The 23,491-nt window shown below is 37.6% G+C and overlaps 1 long non-coding RNA gene across 1 annotated transcript; it reads left to right on the forward strand.

Annotated features, from left to right (window-relative positions):
* The first annotated feature begins 85 nt into the window (after positions 1–85).
* Positions 86–22,892, forward strand: LOC140332149 (uncharacterized). Its single transcript, XR_011921036.1, has 5 exons — positions 86–196; positions 12,614–12,692; positions 20,227–20,281; positions 22,226–22,331; positions 22,793–22,892. It is a non-coding gene; the product is annotated as an uncharacterized lncRNA (long non-coding RNA).
* The last annotated feature ends 599 nt before the right edge of the window (positions 22,893–23,491 follow it).

Raw genomic sequence — 23,491 nt, forward strand, 5'->3', positions numbered from 1 at the left:
TTTTCAAGGCTGCATTTTTTTGTTTTTTCAAAAGCTTTATTAAAATGATGCAGACATTAAGAAGTACTTGCCAGTTATGTATTTATAAATACAATACACGACGTTCTGACGATTTGGGTGAATTGTTCCGCTACAGATTTGTAGTATTCGCTGCAGTGTTTTTGAAATAAAAGTGAGGAGGGTGTCAGTGATGGAGGTAACAACCAATCATTATCCAGACGCTTTGCTTTCTGTTTGTTCCATTGACAATCTGTGCTCTCGTTCACAAAATGTCTCAGTAAATGTAAATCTATGGTAAAGCCTCCAGCTGGCAGCAGGCCTCTACTACAGATAGGGGATAGGCAGCAACCAAGGCCAAAGTGCCCCCCCCCCCCCAACTTATCTACCTCAGCCACACAAATTGCAGGGGCCAAGGCGGAGGAGGGGATTGTGGAGGGAAGCTGTGATTTAGCGCCTAGCGGTGGCAGTTTGTGGTAGTGGGCAGATTGCGCTGAACCATTAGGAGGATCTGAAAATAGCAGGGTTACCTAAAATATACCAGTCACACAGACAACTCAGAATAAAAGATGGTGGAGGCTGTGAGGAGTGTAGGGAGAAGGCCCCAGTCATGTAGTTGTGGTAATAGTTTCCTAGTATGTATACAAAATATCAGGCTGGCATGTGGGGTTATGTGGTGGAGCTGGAACCCCCCCCCCCCCTTTGGGTAGAGACTGGGCTACCATCAGACGGGGACAACCAATACCACTGTACTGGGGCCAGTCACATGCCCTGGCACAGCCTGCCCCATGCCCTGGTATGTGAGGGAAGAACAGGGGAGTGGGGGAAAAGCTATCCACGCTTCTTGGTTCTGGTCTGTACTAGGGGTCTGTCCTGGGGGGTCTGTTATTGAGGTCTGTACTAGGAGTCTGGTATTGTGTTATTGAGGTTTGTACTGGGGGTCTGTCACTGGGGGGTCTGTATCAGGGGTCTGTCAGTGAGGGGTCTGTTATTGTGTTATTGAGGTCTGTACTAGGGGTCTGGTATGAAGGTCTGTACTAGGGGTCTGTCACTGGGGGGTCTGTTATGAAGGTCTATACTAGGGGTCTGTCCTGGGTGGTCTGTTATTGAGGTCTGTCGTGGGGGGGTCTGTTATTGAAGTCTTTTCTAGGGGTCTGTCACTGAAGTCTGCACTGGAGTGGGGTGGGGGTCTGTTTTTGAGGTAAAAAAAAAATAAAAGTGGGCCGAACACCCTAAAATATGGAGTTGGGAATAACTCCATACAAGGAGTGCGTTTGCTGCTAATGCCTTGCACACCTTACTTTTTTTCCTTACCAATATGATTACATACCATATATTTACAAGCAGCAAACAGTCTGCATTTCACATTCTGGGAAAAGTGATTACCAAGACTTAAAAAATAAAAAATTTTGATAAAATTCAGAACATTTGCTTGTGCCATACGCCAAACTTTGTTTAGTGGTTTCTGAACACTACCATGCTATGGACTGGAGCTTAGCTGATAACTACCTCCTTGCATCTAAGGTGTTACAATAATGGAACCTGGCTACCGAGTTTGTGCTTCAGACTAAAAAGAACTAAACAATTTTATTGTTAACTAAACCATTAACTGTTTATATTAATTTATATGCTTCCAATCATAAATTTGGTTTACTAGCCAATATTTACATATCAAGTTGGGTTGAGAAAAGACATGTCCATTGAGTTTAAACAGACATATGTCCACAGAACCTCAAACTTGTAGATGATCCGGAGGAAGGTGAAAAACTTTTATGGATATATTTGCTCCAACAGGGAAAAATTCTTGTCTGACCCCTAAGGCAATCAGTTACTCCCTGGAACAACACTCATAAGTTTTAGTGTTTTGGTTTAATGATCGAAGGATCATGTTCAGTTGACTATGAGCTTCGATATTTTGATTGTAGGATTGTAAGAAAAACGTACCATCAGCAACATCAATAAGGCTACGTACACACGTGCAATAATTATCGTTGGAAACAAACGACTAAAGATCTTATGATATGGGCAAGGATTATTTGCTATCTATTGTGTGTATGGTCGTTCAGTGATCGTGGATGTTTCTGTGATACACTTTCTCCGGTACACGTCCCTTCCTGCTTTGTTCAAACGATCGTATGCTGTGTGTGTACATTAATGGTGAATTATATTTGAACAATTGTCACAGCATGTACAGAATCGTGCACTATACAATCGTTCAAAATATTTGTTGATCGGTCGTTATTCGTTCTTTTTCCAACAAAAATTATTGCATGTGTGTACATATCCTAAGGGAGTTCAACAAGCTGGATGGTTTCTAGAACAAGGAACTGCACTGTAGAACATGGCACAATACTCTTGGTGTTTTCTAGGACAAACAACTTTACTGTAGAACATAGCACAATATACATGGTGGTTTCTAGAGCAAAGAACTTCACTGTAGAACAGGGCACAATATGCTTGGTCATTTAGAAAACAAAGAACTTCTCTGTATCCCCTACAGAGCTTAAGAATGAAGGAATCCTCTGGTATTGTCCTTATGTTGGGACTGCAATGGACAATGTAGTCCAATACTGGTGGTGTGGGGAAGCCTTTACTGGACAATAGACTATTGTATAAAGAAGATTAGTTCTTTACTGATGTACTTAAACTGGTAATAGATTTATAGGATAATTAGGCATGACAACACTATTCAGTTAAAGCTGATTCAACTCCTAATGCTCCATAGAAGAATAGAAATTTACTGTACATTTTTATAGAAAACCTCATTTTGAGCCCAATAATCTCAGTGCTATGGCAGATAATGACTGAAGATCTTTATTGTAGTTGGTGTCAGTTCTTGTTACTTAAATAGAATATGTATGTCATTAACAAAAGCCTGGTTGGGAGATTGAGGGAGCAAAGAGAAGGCAGCTCCCTAAACAGAAGTCACTTCTTACTTGTGGTCTTCTGAAATCATAACTATGTGAAGTTTCATACAGTAAAAAAAACCTTTTTGAGGAATTAGGTTCCACTTTAGTTCCACTTTAAATGCTCTGAATTCCACCAGATAATAAAAGCAATAAGTGGAGTTACCCTTTTAGTCACAAAAAAAGCAATATAGAACTAGAATATTGCACTTACTTCTCAGCCCATTTAAAGCGCATGCTTGTTGCACTTGCAAAATCCATCACCAGTATTTTTTTTTCTGGGTAGTTTGTCTGCCCTTTGTCTCAGTTCTAAGAAGAGTAAATATTTATATGTTGTTTGTTTTATATACAGTTGATTTTCCACCTAAAATATTATGAAGAAACAATATTATGTTATATTAATATCAAAATGTGTCTGAAAAAAGAACCTCTTGGGACTTTTTGCTTTCCACCTAGATACCAGCACAATAAATGTCAAATGAGTGCAACAACAAAATAAAAATCATATGAGTAACTGAAAAACAGGCCAAATATCAAGTGCCAAGTTATATCTTACCATAAGGCATTTTAAACTATCCAAAGACTTCTCCCAGTCCCAGAAACCTGGAAAATAATAACATGGAAATGAGGACAGATTATAAAAGATATACCTTTAGAGTAATTGTTTTATATGGATACATTTATTTAGCTAGAAAATGCACATTGCACCATTTACTGGATTGTTTATATTATTAAAAATTAATGGGACTGGCAACCTCATTTGAAACTGGCCAGACTTAGATCAAATAAAAAACAAGAGCTTTGTACATGAAATTGTATATGGAACCAGAAAATTCTTTAAACATTCCAGTGAGATCTGTAAACTTTTTTTTCCAGAGCTATTAGTGATTCCTCTCTTTGTATCAGAGGTCTGATAGATATGTGTACATAATATTAGTAGGCCAGATCGTATACAATACAATTAAGTAGTGTAGGGGAAGGCTAGAACCCCTGCCATATGCTGCTAGTGTCCTGGTTGCAGATTTTTCTTTACTTCCTGTTTTTTAAAACCATTGCAGAATGTAAGGGTAAACCTTTAATGGAGCCCACATAGCAGTATAATGTGACAACTCCTTCACAACTCGATCTAAAACTAAACTTAACGTAAGGGTACTCCAGCAATTTTTACACAAATAAATTAATTCTGCCTAAATTTTATAAATGGACATGTTGACCCTGATATGTGGTGCAGACTGGCATGCAAAAGAACAAATAGCATCATCTTCCTTATTATAAATCGGTTCTAAGCTGGGGTAATTAAAACACCATCCTTACACCTAACTTCATTTATTGGAAAACATCAATGGAAAGCGCATAGTTTCAGTTTTGGTTGTTGTAGCAAGTGGGTAAATATGAACTTTAAGCAGGCAAATCAAGCATGAATTTAGCAGCTTTGTTGTTACTTTGTAATTACTGATACATCCTTAAAGGTATTTATTTAATGCACTGTATATACCTGAATTAAACCTCAAGTAACCTCATGGGACAGAGACCCTATCATCAACCTTACTTGCAATTAATTTCTGAACTACAAAAAAATGGCTACTCTGGGAGTCGGTTTCCTAGCACAAACCCAAACCTACTTGCACATTATAGTCTTTTGTTTCTTTGGACATGTCTAATTACTGTCTGGGCTGGTCAGAATTCTTCTCCTCTCCCATCATCTACCTTTTATAACCTTTATTAACATCTTGGGAAAAAGCAAAGGGTGTCACTTGAACGACAGCCCTTAGTCTACTGGGACTGCAGACATCACTTCTAACAAGACAGGGCTCTGCAGAAATCTCAGGGCTTTTACAAAATCAGTTGTGTTGTAATAGCAGAGATTTAGATCTGGCTACTGCAGTGAAATCGCTGATTGCCCAAGGGTCACAAGGATCTCATTCTGTAGCTGCAGGCAGGGGGATAGGCTTTTCTACTCAGGCTGTAGGTATTTTAGAAAGAAAATAAACTTGAGACACTTATTATTTAGATGCATCTGGAATGTGTGTAGAAACTTGTCTAGAACAAACAAACCATCTACTCCTGCTATGTTCTAGGAATCCTCTTGTCCCTTACATTGCTGTATTTCCCACAGCTGATGGGTTTAAATCTTCTCTTTACATGGAAAATTAGCATTAAGAGGCAGTAGAAGTTTTATCCAAGTAAAGGCTTTTTAAATTGTTTTATAATGCAGACATTTCCTTAAACTTTCCATGTTTTCTCTTCTACTTTGACTAATAAAAAATCGTGGCTAGCTGAAACATCTATCTCATCTAAGGACCTATCTCTTAAGCTGTGTACACACTTGCAATAATTATCGTTGGAAATGAACGACTAATGTCTGAGTGTCCGATAATCATTACCAAAAAAGTGCACAACAACACCAACGAACGAGGATTGTCGCTGGAAACGAATGACTGTCCCGGTGGATCTGATTGAACAACGATCGTTCATTATCTATTGTGTGTACGGTCGTTCAGTGATCGCGGACGGTTCTGCAGTACACTTTCTCCTTTACATGTCACTTCCTGCATAGTTCAAACAATCGAATCTAGCGTGTGTACATTATTGGTGGATTATATTTCAACGATCGTATTGTTACAACATGTACAGAAATGTGCACAATACGATCGATCAAAATGAAAAATAAAAATCGTGCATAAATGGCATATTATCACGTGTTCCCTTTGTCCACATCCGTAAACCCACGACACACTGTTTGCACACCTTATGAGGGCCCCAAGACTTATCTTGATCACCAAGTTTAACTTTGAAATTTGCCAAATAGGCTTGCTCCAGGTTTGCTGGATTACCCACTAATGAAAGTGTAACCTCTCCAACCTTGGAGAGCTTTAATAAATCAGGTCCAATGTGTCAAAGGGGAAGCAGCCCCTATATATGTAATGAAAGTAGCATGAGCACATGCGCAGCTTACTGTAGGATGCCTGGATGTCCTGGGTACTGAATGAACTCCTACTCATGCAGTTATGTATGCAAATACCATTCCTTGTTAACACAGCACCCTAGGTCATGACTTAGGTGGCCTTATGGGAAATCCGTCCCTGGGTGTCCAGTCTCTCCAGAAATAGAGTTTTGTGGTGGAGCACAGCCCCATGAGGCGACATCAAAGTGTAAATGCCTTCTCTGGGGTGAATTCCAGGGTGTCTATGTTGCTTTCCCCATCTCCAGGTTTTAGAATATGTACAGAACGCCAGGGATGGATCCTGGTTGGACAGTATATATATTCCTTAGTTATAATGTAGTCTCTTTAGGGCAATAGATGGTAATTTGCTTACAGGAAGGGTTTATATCCAGGAACTCCTGATATCATAAATAGTAGCGACTGGAGATTGTAAGGCGGCTGGAAAACTCTTTGCAATGGCTGAGCATTTCTTAGAACCTTAATTCTTTTTGAGGAGGTCAATGGGTTTTGTTGGTTGGGAGAAAACTTTCTGTCTAATAAAAACTAGTTGACGTAAAGATTTTATATTAATTTTACCTCCATCTTTACTGGGCCTGACTACTTTTTTACCCAGATAACAATGAATGTCCCAAATCTGTCAAGAAGACATTCCAATCCAGGGAAATGAGTTCCTCAATATCTTGTCTTAGGGGATGTGACATCACTCTCACCTAGACATAGGTAAGATAGACACCTAGGTGAGTAAAATAAGTATAACATTTTTTTCATTCTGGGCCTGGCATTGGCATGTATACAAACACTAAAAAACAGCAATAAAAAAATTGTAGTAGACAGCATTCTTTATGTAACTATAAATTACACATACTGAATTGTACAGTGTTGCATTTAAAATATAAAACAAAATTTGAACACCTAAAACTTAAAATCCAAATTTTCTATTTTTGCTTTCAAGGTGATAAACTGACATTTTTACAAGTTGGTATGTTAAAAGAAATGTAGTTAATTTTTTTCATAAAATAATTGAAGAACAATTATACATAAATAAAGAGTTTTAATAATGAATGTACTTTTGTTAAACCTAAACTCTAAGCAGACCCAAAAATAACAGTGAATGCAGCTCTGCAATCAATACAACATATTTTTAAATGCAAGCAGTATATGTACCACAAAATACATTGGTGTCAGTCTCTTGCATTCCTTGTATTAAAGCTCAGGGAAAGGGGGGGGGGGGGGTAGACGATCAGTTCACGTGCTGACATAAAGCATACAGATTGGAGTAAAAAGAGGCGACACAGAGAATGTATCTCTGTGCTGCTTCTTCTTTCACTCTCCAGCCACAGGTGCTGTTCCATGATAACAGGGGATTAGTGAAAATGGGTAGAATTTAAACTAAATATTGTAGCAAAAGCAGTCCTTATTTTATCATTTAACATACTGGTAATTTTTATCTTATTTCTTACTAGAATTCTGCTTGAAGTGATACTTGAAATATCGGGACAGATAAAAGGGGTACTTAGCAATCTTTTACTAATGGTGAAGAAAAACAGGAGAAACACTAAAACACTTCCATTGCAGTATCATGACTATGACATGCAAGAGCCCTTGCCATTATAACATTTTGATCACACCGCCCCCTCAATCCCCTTTTCCCTTTAATAAAACCAGTGATACAGGTGCAGTGAAAATGGCTGTCTGGCCATTTAATTAACTTCAAAAATGTAACATAATTAACGTAATAAATAACCATAAATATCAACCAAAAAACAGCATCAATATTATAACAACCCTATACTAAAGACATACCTCAGGTGGCAGGTCCTCGCCCATATTTAACCCAACTTTAAACATCAATCAGGGATCTGCGTTATTGATAAACCAGCTGCTCCCAGGCGGGAAACCACTGCCTCAAGAACAATATCAATCACGCATACTTTCCACAAATAACCTTTTAATCCATCATTACACCAACTTGGAGACCCCATACCGCAGATAACTCTCCACACCCCATAACTATTTACCACACTTCTGACCAACACACTTCCCCTCGAGGACCTCTCATCACCTACAACACATCCCCACCCCTACCAACCACAAGGGCGGGCAGGAATCTCTCTAAAATTTTTTGTAAAAATGACTGCCCTCTTTTATCTCCTTAGCCTTTTTTTGTCCTTTGTTACCCCTCCTATTGTTATACAAACTTAACCAATCCCAATACTCTAATCATAAACCTTTCCCCTTACACCTTCACTTGACCTAATGGCCTTCCCCCACAGTCATGTTGGCCCCCACCTAGCTCCCTTCTCGTTGCTCCTTTAGCAACATTTAAAGATAAAAATATCTTATCAGACAAGTTTAAGATGCTAATAGAAGTGTAAGCCTAAAAAATGTACCAAATACAATAATTTCATACAATGATAAAAACACAGGTAACAGAAACTTCAATATCATCAGCACTGTGGATGTATTACCTGCGTGTAATAATGTTCTCTATAGGCAATTATTACAAATGAGAAAGTGATAAACTACAGATCTGGGCTAAATCTGAGGCAGTCCCTACAAAAAAGATCTACATTGTTATTATAAAAATTATATAGCAGTCTTCCTATCACTCTTCTATTGTTACAAGGATTTCTAGTAAAATAAAGTCAACAGCCAACTTGAAACCCCTCACATGCTAAATAACTGAATTTAACTTTACCATATTAACGGATTATCATATTGATTGTACTTATCGGTCTCACATGATTGTGAAACTTCGGATCTTTCCCTGTTGAGGTTCCATACTGTCAATGTCAAATCTTATTGGAGCTCACTGCTTCTGGTGACGCTTTTCTAATCAGCCAAGGAACCCTTTAGGTGACACCATATTTAGAGTCATGGGCCTAGGGGTAGGTGGCCACAGGCCTTGGTTTCAAATGCTGCATTTGCCATTCATGTTATCCCAGAGTGGAATTTGTGTTTAAATAGCTTATGACTATTGATGTGACATTCCTATGCATCTTTTTTTCTGAACTAATCAGAAAATCGATTACCATCTCTGAATAAATATTCATTCTGCAGCAAAGGATTTATCAGCTGGGTTTAGTCTACCTTTTAATCAGTGGTCATTTAATGCGGTAAGAGGCTTTCCTGAGGATCAGTTAAGAATATCAGCGTTTTTTTGAAGACCCACTGCAATAATAGAATATTACATTGACGCTAATAATCACTAAAAGAACTTCCTTAATTTTAGTTTGATACCATTTTTGTGCCATAAATGCATTAATGTTTGGAAAACCGAAGGCAAATGTTTGGCCATTGGCCAATGAAATTGGCCACTGGACCTAAAATAAAAGTTGCAATTAAACTGACTGCAATATGCACCCCACCCAGTGTGTAATTTGAATGCAAATTTGAGGTCAGGATCTAATATTATCTTTTTTATTTTTGACAAGATTACCAGCTGACTGCTTTGTTTAGAACCTTTTTAGAGTTAATTAGTGCAGCTTGTTTATGTACTGTCCACTGAGAGTATCTATAAAAAATCTTTGTAATCTTTTTCCATTGTTTTAGTAAGGATGTAAATATTCTTTTGCAAATATTTGTAGTTCAGCGTGTACTGTAGAGAGCTGTGAGATGTTCCTTCTATGTGATATTGAGAAGTTTGTGTTCTTGTAATAACTTTATATATATATTGGTATGGGGGGGTAAAAAGAGTATTGAAATAGAGGCCATAGTACAAATGATTGATGATCAGGGCTGCCATTTGTCAGTCTTACAGTCTCCATTACATCAGGGTTGCAGATAAAACAACATTTATAGTTTTAGTACTGGCATTTATGTTTTCAAACGACAGTTTACCCTTTGGTTTCCCTTTCACATTAAAATATTGAATAAAGTAAGATACCACTTTATTTTCTTGGTTTATATGTGGAAAATATCATATTATGACAGTGAGACTGAAAATCATTTGGAACCTCAGAATTATTGTTCTAAATCTGACACACTTCTGCTGGGATCAAGCACCAGGTTTCCCCACCAGTGCATGGCCTCTTTGAACTCTCCTGTTTAACATGGGCTTTTAAAATGAAACAAAGCTCTCCAAGGCTGGAGAGGATACACTTTCATCAATGAACCTGAGGGATCCTGCAAACCTGGAATAGATTTCTTCTTGCTATTTGTTGCAATCCCGGACCATATCCATTCCAGGTTTTTGGGATCACCCAGGTTCACTGATGGAATTGTATCCTCTCCAGTTTAATCAATCAGGCCCTGTATTTGAACAAAATGTTACTATGTTTTAGTCATGCTCCCTGTTGCCACAAGTGTTCTTTGTGTCAGTAACCAGTTCCTTTAAGACCCTTTGCTTCCCTGCTGCTGTAATTTGCTCCCATGACCCCAGAGCTCATGTGATCCCCATGTCCTTGTATCCCTATATTCCTGTGTTTCCAGCAACCACCTTTGGCTTGTTCTTGGTTTGGCTTGCTTGCTGCTTGCCTGGACCTCTAGGTCATCCTCTATTGTGTGTCTACCTTGTACTGCACTCTTCTTCTGACCCTGGTTGCTCTTATCTGCACAAGCGTGTCTGGGGGCTGCAATATGTTACATTTACTATGCTCTTGTGAAGTTCTGGTGGTTGCCCTTAGACTCGGTTCTTTCATGTTCATAACCTTTTCATCTTACAGGTATCTTGAAAGGTTCATTATCCAGTTCATTTAGTAATGCTAGTGTGATTGTGTTCTCCCATGACACACGTGTCTCCACTCAGCCTCCTATTTAGTTATGTACAACCTTGATTTGTGGATTTGAACCCCTGTCTATGTCAAAATCTTGTAATAACCAGCTCACAAGACACAAGCTTTTTTCATGGTAAATTTTGCTACATATGCTACCCATACTCATGTCAATGAAAGTGGCATAACATTGTAATTTATATCAGTATGGATGAAAGACTTGAGAGGCCTAAACAATGGGAATGGACAAATAAATGGTCTCAGCAAAACCTTAATATTCACCTCAGTACCTGTTGTCATTGTAGTTGTTACAGTCCTTGACAAACCATCAATTAGTCAACTGGACTACTTTGACTGTATATAAGATCAGACAGAATACAGAATATATATGATTGTCCTACTATCATTTGAATAAACCTTTGCTTCCACAGCTAAACTGGAAGCATGATCTTGAGCATCTAATATTTTTGTTGTGTTAGATGCCTCCACTACCCACCACCTGATGTCCACTACATAAAAGAACAACATGTAGATGTTTTTTTTTTGTGAAGAAGCCAGTTAACAATGGTCATTTAAAACAATTTGAATATCCACTACTGAACTCCTATAATAGATTAGCCTTATTGTTTAGGGATTATCTATTTTACAATGTTACAGTATCATGCTGTGTATCAGTCTGTAAAGTCACCCTTTCTCCTGCCTAAAACTAGGTACACAAGTGCAATAATTGTCGTTAGAATACGAACGACTAACAACAAATCAACGAATATGCATGATTAATTTGTTTTCAATAGATTTTTATTGAATTTTTACATTTTTAATTTAACAAAGGAACAATACAAATAACTCAGTATAAAACAGATCCCCCCCCCCCTCGTCTATGCTGTAATATATCACCTTTATGAGAACTCATTCACAAAATATACACAGTAAAAATCACAATTTGTATTAACATACTCAAACCCGAGAAGCACAAATGGGTAAAAATTTCCCTCTATATCCAACACAGAACCACCACCCACCTTCAGGATAAAAAGGAGGGGGGGGGGGGGTGGAAGCATACAAACAAAAAAAAATTTAACCGAACAGAACAACAAGTAACAAAAAGTCCGGATTCCTAATAGTGTCCAATGGTGACTAAATAGGAAAACGACGCTGGATGAGCACAGGGGGACCAGGTAAGTATGGATGGGAAAAATCTCGGGGTTAACCATCCTAGCCGGTTTTTTTTGCCCGTACGAAGGTCGGGCTTAACGGCTAGGTGGTTAATAGGCTTCCCTCTTAAAACTTAGATTAGTAAACAAATTTTTTATCTATGATTGTTAGGATGTTAGGGGCATTCAGATTGTGAGCGCCTCTGAAATACAGTTAGTAACAAGACTATGCACTCTCTAAAACCCTGGTAGTATATCAGCACTAGAGGGCTCTGAGTGCTGTATTTGAATAACCAGGGATGATTAAGAGGCTATTTGCTGATTGCCTGGCCGGATAGGCGAAACTGACAAAACTTGGAAGAGCAGGTGCGCCCAGGGTCAGAACTGCTCGCATGCGCAGGAGTGATTTGCCTGCGCTGTAGCATGGAAGAGGTAAGTGTGACACTAGTAATAGCAGGCATATACAATTGTGCATGGTATAATAGCAGCTTGATAACACGTGGATAGACTGAAGTACATCATTTACTGGGGCCATATTATATGTTTCATAAAATCCCAGTCTGAGATTTACACATCTCAGCCATATAACTTGACCAACCTAGTGTCATGATTTTTACATTAAAGCAATACAGCAAAGTCACCTCCCTGTCCTGCCTCTTCATGTGCATACTGCAGCACAAGTAATTGCTAGTGTTGCATTAACCTAGGGTGGGTTATTATTAATAACCTAGAATTTATATAGCGCAGACATATTGCGCAGTGCTTTAGAAAGTCCATTGTCACATCACTGTCCCTCAAAGGCACTCACAATCTAATGCGTCTACCATAGTCAAATGTCATTACCACAGTCAAAGGTCAATTTTTGAGAGAAACTAATTAACTTAACTCCATGTTTTTTAGATGTGGGAGGAAACCAGAGTGTCCAGAGGAAACCCACTCAAGCATGGGGAGAACATACACATCTTCTTACCGTAGAAAAGTGAGCACATTTATTATCAAGAAGTAAAATCAGCCTGTGACATCTAAGGATTGGTAAACTACAATATAATACAGATTTGGTTTTAGAAATGTTTTAAAATGGATTTTAGGAAAAACGCTTGTGGCTAACAAAGGTACCAATTCTGCCTGTTCAAGGTTTGCAAACCCATCAAAAAAATGCAGAAAGTCATCATAGTAACCACAATGCACTGCCCAGCCTTTGAACTTATGACCCTTCCACTGATGTTTGTTACATCTCCTCTCTGGCACATGGGATAGCATTGAGTTTTTCTGTAAATCAAAATTACAGTATAAATTAAAAAAAGCAAAAATGCACTTAAGTCATTAATGTTCCCACAGCAACCTCCACCAACAATTTTACTGACAATACTATGTTCGGGGTCTTTACATTGAATTGAATTGAGGTCCACAATGTAAATTTGTAATGTGGAAAATTGGCTGAATTTTCACATAAATATGATTTTTGAATGGAAAGCATTTTCATACCAAAAAAAAGTGAAAAAAAAATCATCATAGTATCCCTACTAATTACAATTGTCTAAACCCTAATTTTTGTTGGATGATAAATTGTTTGCTGTGCCTATTTGATGCCTGTTCTACGGCTTGCTTACTGTTCTTATGCTAGTCAATTTCACAAGGAAAAAAAACAAGTAAATTGAGATAAGAAGTGGCAGGGGTAGGGTAAAGTGGTAGGGGGTTCAGTTCAGGGGGTAGGTAAGGTGGTAGGGGGTTCAGCCAATGTTATTTGCTTTGTGAAATGTCTCCAAGTCCTATTTTACAATAGCTTGCCTATTGATCTTGAAAATGGCTAATTTTCAGTATCAGTTCCCCCATCTCACTTAGTAAACCTCAGTGACCCCCCCCCCCCCCCCATGCCACCACCAACCAAATTTGGGCAGATTCACTCATTCCTAATGGATGTAAATTTCAGGAGTACTACTAAATTACCGCAGATATAAAGGCAATTTCGGCACAGGTGTCGGTTGTAATTGAAGACATCTCTTTGGAAACTTTCTATATCATAAATTGCAAGTCCCTCTTGACTGACTAGACTTAGGTCAAGTGGTATAAAGGAGCCCATTGGCTGTTTTTAGTATACAATTAGTGATACAAACAAAGCACTCTTTGTGCCTTTAGCATATTTGCAAAGATCAAAGTAAAATTAAGTGAACATGTGAGTCCGACCGCTAAGTTAGTTGAGGCAGAAAAGCTCCTGGCTACACCATGACCTAATTCCAGGATCACACTGCAAACTTTATCAGATAATCAAAAACATAACCTGATATCTTTTGACCACTTTATTTAAATGATCCTTTTTCTCTGATATAGTGAAAGAAATATTCACAAACTAATCAAGCAGCTTCCAGGCAAATGCATGTACCAAACTTGGCGTGTCAGAACATTCCCTTTAGGGAAATTATACTGACTCATATGTCTGACACTGAAAAAGACGAAAGGCTAAATGAAACGTCACGCAAGCTACTTATTCTGGAGGCTAATAATACACTTTGACCAAATAAGTACTATGTTCCTGCAGCAAAGAATTTTATTAGCAAAACATATACTGCGTAGTTTCTTCTCCCACAATTCCTACATTTCACTTTGACTAGTACTGCAATTAAATTTCACTTACAGAGCTATCTATTGGTGACATCTGATCAAGCTGCATGACTATAAACATATAATTGTATTGTGTCTATAGAACATTTTAACTGCGGTTTTTAGGGGGTTGATTATATAGCAGAGGCAAAAACTTCTCTATCCCAAACTATGCCATGGTGAAACTCTTACTGCAGCTCCACGGATGAGCCTCCACAGATTAATCAATGGGCCATATATTCCTTTTTATAATGCCCAACTCTCTGTTTTACCATAAACAGGACCTCACTAGGCCTTCAGCTTATTACCCCTCCACTAGTCACTCTCCAGCTTGTAATGAACAGGCCAGACACAGATTTGTCAGTACGTTACTCATGCAACTTCCAAGTGAAATGCAGATAACCCATTTATCAATTACTCTTGACCTCTTTATAATCCATGTTAACCATTTTCCCCTACTGATTTTTTTAGCAACCTTTATAGAATGTACCTTTACAAATATGATCTATGTATTGGTCAATGTTTACACGACTGTAGTCAACCTTTATTCTTCTAAAATGTATTCTGGGTATAATGAATAGCAGCAATTCTCCATTACAAAGTGATGGTTTCACATAATGATTGAGGTATACTAAAGACACTTCTCTTTAGGCTACTTTGCATGAAGTACCCAGGATACCTCCTCCTCAGCTTGACTACATGAAGAAGACATGCACAATGACCCACAGGAGAAGCACAGTCAATAGTGCCATACTTATTCGGGATAGGGGGGGCCTAGACACCAACTTCATGGTGCCTTCTCATTCCGTGAATACTAATTAAGAGACTGAGGTCACAACCTACTTTTTCCAGGTCTCCAAGTCGCTACATCACACAGTGCAACACACACTAACATTTGCTTTCCTGAGAAATCCACCAATCACAGAAAGAGTTTTCATATAAGTAACTCCTTAGGGGAGATTAATGACATCCGCTATGCTCTGTTGACACAATTGTGTCTCACACCACCAAACAATTTAAACAATTGCAGGATGGGTTTGCTATAGAACAATTTTTTTAGGATGGATTTAAACCCACGTGATAACTCATGGTGCACATTTATTGTGCATTGCAGTAGCACAATGAACCTTGCCAGTTCTATTTAGTACAGATGGATTTAGGGAACCACAAGCACTGGTAAAAACAATCTGTCTGTTGTGCTCTGCATTAAAGCCTATTCATAATAGTTTGGCCCTAACGTAAGGCATGTTAAAATTAATTGAGAATTGAAATCTATTCTTTGTATGAAATGGGCTAGTTGATCTCCTGACAGGTTTCCACAACTCTTCAGGAGCCTGATAGAGAGCTCACCCCTGTGCCCACCTGAGAATCTGCACTGTTTGGTATCCTCACCCTTCAGTGTACATGGAATAAACATTTACAAAGTTTGCCAAGGTTGATAGCAAGTCTTCTTGGATGATTGTATCGCATATGTCATCAGTGATAAGGGTAAACAAATAGGTTCCTTGATAGTGAAGTTTGCTGCACACCATTGGGTGGTGGTTATTTTTGACAAGCCCATCCAATGTCCTTTCTATAACAAGCTACTACATTTCCTGTGTCATCATCCATGGTGTTGCAATACCTATTTTATTAACGATTACAGCACATTACAGGTTTTATTGTCATGTTACTGTCTCTCAAAAAACCTCACATTCTGATGTCCCTGCCATAGTCACATGTCATGAATAGAAAATAAAGTCAGTTTGGGGGAAGTTTAACAACCACTGAAGTTCCCAGAGGAAACCAAACTTCATACAGATAGAGTCCTAGTCCTGATCAAAACCATAATCAGTAAATTATTTATAGGTACATTTCAGCCCAGTAATGCACCCAGTGCAGGGCAAATCTAAGTGTGTACAAGAGATTCCATTTTCAAATCTTTAAACAGCAGGTAAGTAAAAATATATCGTAATCATAATGAAATAGGTAAAGTAAATGTTTAAGAGTAACACATGCAATGTTGTAAATGTACATATGACAAATGACATAAATTAATACCGTAACATCAAAATGTGTACACCATCATTTCCCTACATAAGTCTCAACGTGCTGTTTTTGTTTTAGTTTAATATAATTTTGTAATCCCTTCCATCAAAAAAACAGTTATTCTTTACTGATAACCTACTTTCTCAATGCTATTTACATATTATTGTAAATAGGGTTTACCATATAGCTTCTCCTGCGAGGGGATTACAGAATAACATGCACTGGTATTAACAGATCAGTGTCAGGTTAAAACAGAAAGTACGCTGCTTTTGTATTATCAAGCAGTAATATTTTTTAACATTTGACTTACTTGTGAAGTAGGCATAGGATAAACTCCAGAAAGGCAAGAGGAGCAAAATACACTGGTGATACTGTATCTGGGACACTTACATATCATGGTCATTAGTAAAATCATAATGTAGCATTTACAGATAATTTATAGTATACATATTTCCTCATCTATGGTCAATTAACCCCACAACTATTACATTATACAAATAATCTTTATGTAACCAGGCTAGCATCATAAATATATCAGATTAACACAGTGAAACCCTGTGGTATGATAGGATGCCTGTACAGCCCTATTTATTGTGCCCTGGGGAGATGGTATTTGTTTGCCCAAGTGATTTTGATATAGTGAGAGCATGTCCTATAAATGTAGGTAAATATGATTTCCTTAGCATAAGCCTGAGGATAAATGAATGATTTGCCTTGTGATTGCAATATGTGTGAAAAATGTCACACAGCTTACTTGTTAAATTATTTTTTTTCCACTGCTGCATGTCTGAGAATTCAATTTAGCAACAATTTTATAAGAGCAATTTATGCCATGTCTGGTTAGATGGTCTTGGAGAACCTGTGTTTTACTAGGGTCATTTCTTATTCCATACAGTAAAAATTTATGTCAGTCAAAGCCATGTTTTGTTAAAACCAAGCCATATGCCTTATATGCACAACTAGCACTCAATCTAATATGTTTGTGCTCAACTTTGTATCTTAGTAGTACAGTATAACAGTAAGATAATATAGACCTACACTGTAATCTATCATTATATATATACATGTATAGATTTATATATGTATACTGTAAGCCTGTGGAGTCACCTTTGAGAGTAAATTAGGTGTGTTGGACACATATGTGCTGACAAGGAACAATCTGATAGGAAGAGTGAGCAGAGTAAAGGTGCGTACACACTTCCAATTTTTATCGTTCAAAACGAACGACGAACGATCGATTGGGCAAAAAATCGTTCGTAAAAAAGTAACCAACAACGCCGACGAACGAGGAAAGTCGTTGGAAACGAACGACCGGACCGGCGGATCGGATTGGACAACGATCGTTGACCATCGTTCGTGTGTACGGTCGTTCGTTGATCGTCCATGCGCTGAGCATGCGTAATGAACGAACGTTCGTTCACTTTCCTGTCGTTCACATAGTTCCTCTATCGCTCAAACGATCGTATCTATTGTGTGTACAATATCTACGAACGATCGTGTCGTTATCTCTATGTGCAGGATCGGTGCTATACGAACGTTCGTAGATATCGTGCAGGATCGTTCGTCGTTCGTTTTCCAACGATAATAATTGGAAGTGTGTATGTAGCTTAAGAAAGGAGATAGTTCATCAGTCTGTTGCTGTTGTTTTACTGTCCAGTCAAAAGACCAGGGATTGGGTGGGAATTATTCTAATCTAATTATTTACTTAGATGGAATTTGGTGAACCTATATGTTTGAACAGTAAAGTCAAAGGTTCCCTTAAAATTTAATTTTGACAGGACTGATAGAATGATGTTCTATGAAATCTATTTCTAGCTTAGTGTCATCTAAGCTTGTGAGCTAATTTAAAGGTTATTTATTACTCTGGCAATACATGTGAATCACCTGATCCAACAGCTGTATTTAAAGGATGTTGTATAAACTTAAAAATAAATGAATACAATTGGGCCTAAATCAATATGATTTCCCTCCAAATGTACCAATATTTATAGAGAAGGTGTAGACATTCTAGTGAACTAAAGATAATATGTGAAAATGGTTTGTTATATGGTAAAATTATTTAAAAAAAGGTAATTCTAGAAACCATAACTCAGTTTGTTACTTGTTTATCCTTGTGCTAGCAAGATAATTATCTGCAGTGAATCCTAAACAATAATAATATATACTTGCATGCTACAACTGAATGTCTGTTTCCTAATTGAGTATAAGTAATATTATTATTACAGGTAGTCCCTGGGTTACATACGAGATAGGGACTGAAGGTTTGTTCTTAAGTTGAATGTGTATGTAAGTCCCAACAGGTACATTATTTTATTAAATAATTCGGATAGATGTTTGTCTCAACATATTATTAGGCAGTGTGGTGTCAGTTACTGTATAAAATCCTCACTGTAAGTTAATCACAAACAAAGCAACAAAAAAAAACAAAGCAAAAAAAAAAAAAAACTCTGTTTAAACTTTGCAACACCCTTAGTGCTTGTTGTAATCAGCCAAGTTCACCTTTATGTAAATAAGCTGACTAATTAGCATTCAGCAAATGGATATAATAAATATCATCAAAGAGACAGACATATAAAGCTCCAAAGCTAAACATTTTTTAAACTAACTAGTGAAAGTGCCTTCATATACTTCTGGGAAACTTAGAGGCAGCTCTTGCATAATTTCCTAAATTTATCTTTTCCTTTAAATAACCCTCCTGAGTGGTTACAGCAAATGATTCCTGTCTGTTGATGTCTGGGAACTGCAAATGGTGGAAAATTGTCTGTTTTAGAAAGTTACCATTTGTGTTTTGTGCACATCTGGAAATAGTACTGCCAGCATGTCTTATGAAGAGCTGTAACTCTATTTTTTAACTATTAGTTAACTATGTGGGTGCCCATAAATAGAAAGGTTATCTGTCCTAGAACAATGGGTAAGAATATGCCTACCTGTCTCCAAATGGCTCAGTGGAGCACCTGGACCGACCACAATACATAGATAATAATGACATCCTACTCTCCTTTCTTTAGAACAGTAAAGGGTCAGGCAATAGCACTCCCACAGAGATTTTTTAACAAGCTGGCAAGTATCTGTTTGTAAAACCGAGCACCACTCATGTTTGTGGGTGCTCATTATCACCCTTGGACTAAAACACAAAGCCAAGATGACTCAAGTGAATTTTAATTCAAAAGCATTGCTTATAAATACTGGGTCATTTGAGGCTCAATTATTACAAGCAAAGATCCTACATTTTGAGCATCTTTTGTAATTATCAGGTCATTTCTGAATTTTCTTGGCTGAAACTTATTATTAGTCAAATGTCATCATTAAATTCATAAATAAACATATTAGTTTTTTATTATATAAATTTGTAAAGTTTACTATCTAAAGTTATGTTTTTTTGCAAAGAGAATACTAGAAATTAGGGTGAACCTATAAACACTTTGTATGTATGTCAGTCATGAGCTAGTATAAATCCTGTATCTTTTTAATATTTTCCTCACATACGATTGGGTAATAAAAATGAACAGAATTAATTGTGCTAATTGAAGAGTTTTTATTTTCTAAGTAAATCAAGTCTAGTGCATTAAACAAAAATCTCTCTTTGTACAGAAGGTGCAAATGAAGCAAGTATTAGAACATGTCTTAGTGTGTAAAATAATGAAATAAGCAAGAGGTGGCTTTTGGCTAGTTGTGTGCTTGCTTTTTTCCATACCAACCTACATATCTAATATTCAACTATTTTCAATATATCTGCATATCTAATCTTCAAATACTCAAGACATAACAACTGAACAGCTGCACGCTTTGTGTTACCTCCCTATGATATGTAGAATTTTTGCTTTCGAAAGAGGAGGTAAACTATGGCATGAATCAAACTAAACTAAGACTTGTTCTGTATTTTCCAGGATCCCATCATAATTTCCCTCTCCTATGGCACCATGGGCAGAAGACAGGTGAAAAGTAAGTGTAAATTTTGGCTTTTTTTACAGGTACAGGTAGTCCCTGAGTTAAGGACACCAGACATACGGACAACTCCTAGATACAAAGCTCACACAGCTTAGGTTGTGGGTGATCTTAAGGACTGGGCTTTTTCTGCAGCCTTTTGTAACTCTTTAATGACCAAGACAAACTCTGCAGTTGCTTTTTTTTTGCATATCAAAGCACAGCTTGCTGTCTATGCTGCATAAAGATTTTTTTTGCTTTGTTTGTGATTAACTCACAGTGAGGATTTTATACAGTGCATAACTGACACCATGCTGCATATTAATATGTTGAGACAAACATCTGTCCTAATTGCATTTATTAAAATAATGTACCTTTTCCGAGTTACATACATATTTAACTTAAGAACAAACCTACAGTCCCTATCTCATATGTAACCTGGGGACTACCTGTACATAATACCGTTATCCAAAACAATTTGTACATCTGGTGGATAATTCCCTGCAGAAAGTAGTACCACTTTTTATAAGCCAGTCCTAGTGTAGGCAACTAATAGTCCCCAGAAGACTAGTTCTTCCAGTTGATTTTTGGAGGTGAGACAGGAAATAATTCATGCAGACAGCATATTACCTAAACAGATTACTGATGATGTTATCTGTTAAATTCTGGAAAACGGCATTTCCATAAGGCCATAACAAGGTATTCACATTGGATTAAATACCATCTACCATAACATTTATATGAATATGAATCAAAATTTAGGTCCTAGAGTATTGTTTACCCTAGGTCATAAAATAAACTATATCAATATATATGGGGTGTAAATTACTTCTATATATTCCAACAGAGATATAATTTTTACTGGCATTTTCACATTGCAATGTAAAGACACAAACACAAAACAAATAGCATGCATGCCATCTGATCTCAGTATAGCTCACACGCGATTGGCTGGCCTCTGTGTGATCCGCTTCCCTTTGTGCTGTCTTTCCCAGCTTCCTATTTTCCTCCTCATGAGGGTGTTACAATATACAACTGCAAGTGATAAGGCTAGACCTCAATGATTGAGAGTTTGGAGGAGCTGCCAAAAAAAAAAAAAGTCAAGATGTGAACACTGTAATATACTCAGTGTTTTCCTGCTTTGCCGTTGCAGCCTATTAAAATTTGAACCATGTGTGTTCATGGACCTTTACAAATAAAGTTCACAAACACATTTCTCATTTGCCCTTGGGCATGTTCAGCCCTGACAAACACAAAGAAAAATAAACATGCTAAACCTTATTAGCTCATCTATAAGGTGGGGGTATAATAATACAGGCAGTGATGTCTACATACTGATCCATTGTGGGTGCCAGTGCAGTACTTGTACACTGCCTCAAATCACAGCTGAAAAATTCCCATAACTTGTTCAACCAATCAACAAATTTACCCTTAATAATATAGTATTTGAACAACAAGTTCACAGTTCCATATACTTTTAAATACATGTAGAAGCTGCACAATTTTGTAAAGCACTTTAAGGGGTCTATATATAAAACATAGTATTGTATATAGTATGAGCAGAATAAAAGACGATGGGCAGTATGATAACAAGGTGGTATGAAAAATATTGCCTATGCTGGAGATCAGTGTCTAATGGAAGAGCCTGGCAGCATACAAAACCACAACATAAAACAAGTTCATTAGCTAAATGTTAATTTGTGGGTTTTCTTTCTTTGAGTTTATTTTTTCTATCAATAAATAGAACATCTTCAATTACAAGGAGTGCATCACACAGAACAAAACATTTTAGTCTCCAGGCCAACAGTTCTTGAGAATGTTGAGAAACAGTCTGTAACATGGATACTTGCTGAATACTTGTATGGTTTTCCTCCAGGGTGACCACACTCATCTATTTGCATTCAATTTTAGTATACCAGATAAAATCAGGAAGAGGAACCAATCTACTTATGCTCTTTTCAGATTCCCGTGGTGCTCCCTGCAGAACCATCCCGTGGCTTCCTGCACCGGCCTTTTTCACCATGCTGTGGGGAAAGGTGGCGCTCCCTGTCACTGCCTGACAAAGATGGTGAGGTCACACGCTACCACACTCCCAGGGCTTGCATGTCTGTGACATACATGTACATACATTCCTCCACACCAAAGCCTCCCCTTCACTCCTTCTCAGGTAGGGTAACCTTGAGGGCTGCGACCTGGTGACACCTTGCAGTAAAGAGCCCAGTGCCTCCAAGGCTACTAGCCCATCTCCCCTTGTTGGGTGCCCTGGTGTCAGTTGGACTCCTGGTGTCACTTAGGAGGAAACTCTAACATCAAATAGAGCAGAACTCCTGAGACAGCAGTTCCCCTCTGGAGTCTTTACCTAAGTAAAATGCTGCCATATGGCAGCAACATATGCCGCATCTCAGACTACTTCCCAGGTCATCAGCAAAAGCTGCCAGTTAGGTGAGCTGCATGCATGGGTAGTAAAGGAAGAGAGAACAGAAAAAATAAATATCTGTATTTTGCTGTCCCTTTATTTTCCAATCATAGGCTGGGTGAAAGGAGCCTTGCTGTACTTCTAAGCTGCAGTAGAAAAAGGGTCACCAGCCTGGCAGGTCTCTACAAAATCACTGAACTGGACATACAAAAATGCAAATTCTTTAGGAGATAAAACAAGGTATGTATATTTATTTAGTTATTTACATGAAGCTCATCTTTAAACATTTTTGGAATAAAATCATAGGCGTCTACCCCACTGAAAAATGTCATTATTGCCTAGTTAGATTACTATTCTTAAAAACAACTGTTCAAATTTGCCTTTTCAATGCTGGGTTAAGGTTTGATATGCTATTAAAAAAAGAAAGCATAAAATGCTCCAATATGCTGATAACAATAAATCACAAACATGTACGTATATGTAGGTTTTGTTATAGTATATCTGTATTTGAGAGTAAACCACACTTTTTATATAAAGTGAGAGTCCTCACATGTACAGTTATTTTTCAATTAAGGAAAAGGCAATTAATCTGACTTTACCAAGTCTTTGCAATGCCAAACCAATATGTGGATTTTCAAGCCAATGCACTGAATGTGTTATCTAGATGATTTATGTATATTTTCATTACAAAGAATCCCAGAGCATTATCATTTTATTCCACCTGCTTTTCTTGCTGAGCAGGAGGTCCTCTGTGACAATTTATTTTTAAGCTATTCTACTTAAAGAAAAGTGCACAGCAGTGCTAAAAATGA

This window comes from Pyxicephalus adspersus, chromosome 5, assembly GCF_032062135.1.
Source record: "Pyxicephalus adspersus chromosome 5, UCB_Pads_2.0, whole genome shotgun sequence".
In the NCBI taxonomy this organism is placed as follows: Eukaryota; Metazoa; Chordata; class Amphibia; order Anura; family Pyxicephalidae; genus Pyxicephalus; species Pyxicephalus adspersus.